Raw genomic sequence first — 2,419 nt, forward strand, 5'->3', positions numbered from 1 at the left:
AAACAGAATTGAGTGGAGAAGACAACTGAATCCACTGACAGGCTGAAAGCCTACCTGGGAGTGGAAGTGAAGTGAAGTGAAGTGAAGTCCATGACTTAAGATCTATCCGTGGTGAAAATGTCCTCAAAATCCGTTGAGTAGTTTTGACGTGATCCTGTCCACAGAGACACATACAAATAAATAGATGAATAGACTCGAAAACATAACCTCCTTGGTGGTCTTGGTAGTAGTAGTAATAGTAGTAGTAGTAGTAGTAGTAGTAGTAGTAGTAATAGTAGTAGTAGTAGAAGTAGTAATAATAGTAATAGTAGTAGTAGTTTTTCAACTAGCAATAATCGCACCTCGGTTAGCCCTCATTGGTTACGATACGGCCACTGCGCAAAGCTAGTAGTAGTAGTAGTAGTAGTAGTAGTAGCCAAGCTACAACCCTAGTTGGAAAAGCAACATGCTATAAGCCCAAGGGCTCCAACAGGGAAAAATAGCTCAGTGAGGAAAGGAAATAAGGAAATAAATAAATAATGAGAACAAATTAACAATAAATCATTCTAACAACAGTAAAAACGTCAAAACAGACATGAAGTAGTAGTAGTAGTAGTAATAGTAGTAGTAGTAGAAGTAGTATCCAAGCTACAACCCTAGTTGGAAAAGCAAGATGCTACAAGCCCAAGGGCTCCAACAGGGAAAAATAGCTTAGTGAGGAAAGGAAATAAGGAAATATATAAATGATGAGAACAAATTAACAGTAAATCATTCTTACAACAGTAACAACGTCAAAACAGATATGTAGTAGTAGTAGTAGTAGTATTACTAGCCAAGCTACAACCCTAGTTGGAAAAGCAAGATGCTATAAGCATAAGGGCTTCAACAGGGAAAAATGGCTCAGTGAGGAAAGGATATAAGGAAATAAATAAATGATGAGAACAAATTAACAATAAATCATTCTAAAAACAGTAACAACGTCAAAACTGATATGTAGTAGTAGTAGTAGTAGTAGTAGTAGTAGTAATAGACAAGCTACAACCCTAGTTGGAAAAGCAAGATGCTATAAGCCCAATGGCTCCAACAGGGAAAAATAGATCAGTGAGGAAAGGAAATAAGGAAATAAATAAATGAAGAGAACAAATTAACAATAGATCATTCTAACAAAAGTAACAACGTCAAAACAGATAATAAGTAGTAGTAGTAGTAGCCAAGCTACAACCCTAGTTGGAAAAGCAAGATGCTATAAGCCCAAGGGCTCCAACAGAGAAAAATAGCACTGTGAGGAAAGGAAATAAGGAGATAAATAAATGAAGAGAACAAATTAACAATAGATCATTCTAACAAAAGTAACAACGTCAAAAAAGATAATAAGTAGTAGTAGTAGTAGTAGTAGTAGTAGTAGTAGTAGTAGCCAAGCTACAACCCTAGTTGGAAAAGCAAGATGCTATAAGCCCAAGGGCTCCAACAGAGAAAAATAGCACTGTGAGGAAAGGAAATAAGGAGATAAATAAATGAAGAGAACAAATTAACAATAGATCATTCTAACAAAAGTAACAACGTCAAAAAAGATAGTAGTAGTAGTAGTAGTAGTAGTAGTAGCCAAGCTACAACCCTAGTTGGAAAAGCAAGATGCTATAAGCCCAAGGGCTCCAACAGGGAAAAATAGATCAGTGAGGAAAGGAAATAAGGAAATAGATAAATGATGAGAACAAATTAACAATAAATCATTCTTACAACAGTAACAACGTCAAAACAGATATGTAGTAGTAGTAGTAGTAGTAGTAGCAGTAGTAATAGTAGTAGTAGTAGTACGAGGAGGAGGAGAACATAAGAAAGTATGACGTAAATCACAACCATTGCAATTGCAACAAAAGGCAAGCGAACATCTGAAATCGGCAAGAACACCGGAGTGGAAAATTCTCCTCCTGCCATTGACAGGTGAGAAATTACCTGCGCAGAGGGATGTCTGGGGGAAGAGGGTTGCATCGGAGAGAGGCCGAATGCATCCAGTTATTCGATCGAATGCACAGAACGTTGCTTTCAAATTCGGTGTCAAGCACAGAAGGAGCCTGCGCTGCAGATGATGGTAAGATGTGAGCTCAAGCACATATAAGGACGCGGACTCTATAGGGATTTATACTAATTATTATTATTATTATTATTATTATTATTATTATTATTAGCTAACATACTACTCTAGTTGGGAAAGCAGGATGATATAAGCCCAAGGGCTCCAACAGGAGAAAATAGCTCAGAGAGGAAAGGAAATGAGGAACGAATTATTATTATTATTATTATTATTATTATTATTATTATTATTATTATTATCATTATTATTATTATTAGCTAACATACTACCCTAGATGGAAAAAAGGATGCTATTTGCCCAATGGCTTCAATATGGGAAAATAGCCCAATGAGGAACGGAAATAAGGAA

At 36.2% G+C, this 2,419-nt stretch overlaps 1 pseudogene; it reads right to left on the bottom strand.

Annotated features, from left to right (window-relative positions):
* Positions 1-303: 303 nt before the first annotated feature.
* On the bottom strand, positions 304-386 carry LOC137621260 (U4 spliceosomal RNA; annotated as a pseudogene).
* Between the last annotated feature and the right edge of the window lie 2,033 nt (positions 387-2,419).

The sequence above is a fragment of the Palaemon carinicauda genome, chromosome 27 (assembly GCF_036898095.1).
Source record: "Palaemon carinicauda isolate YSFRI2023 chromosome 27, ASM3689809v2, whole genome shotgun sequence".
NCBI lineage: Eukaryota > Metazoa > Arthropoda > Malacostraca > Decapoda > Palaemonidae > Palaemon > Palaemon carinicauda.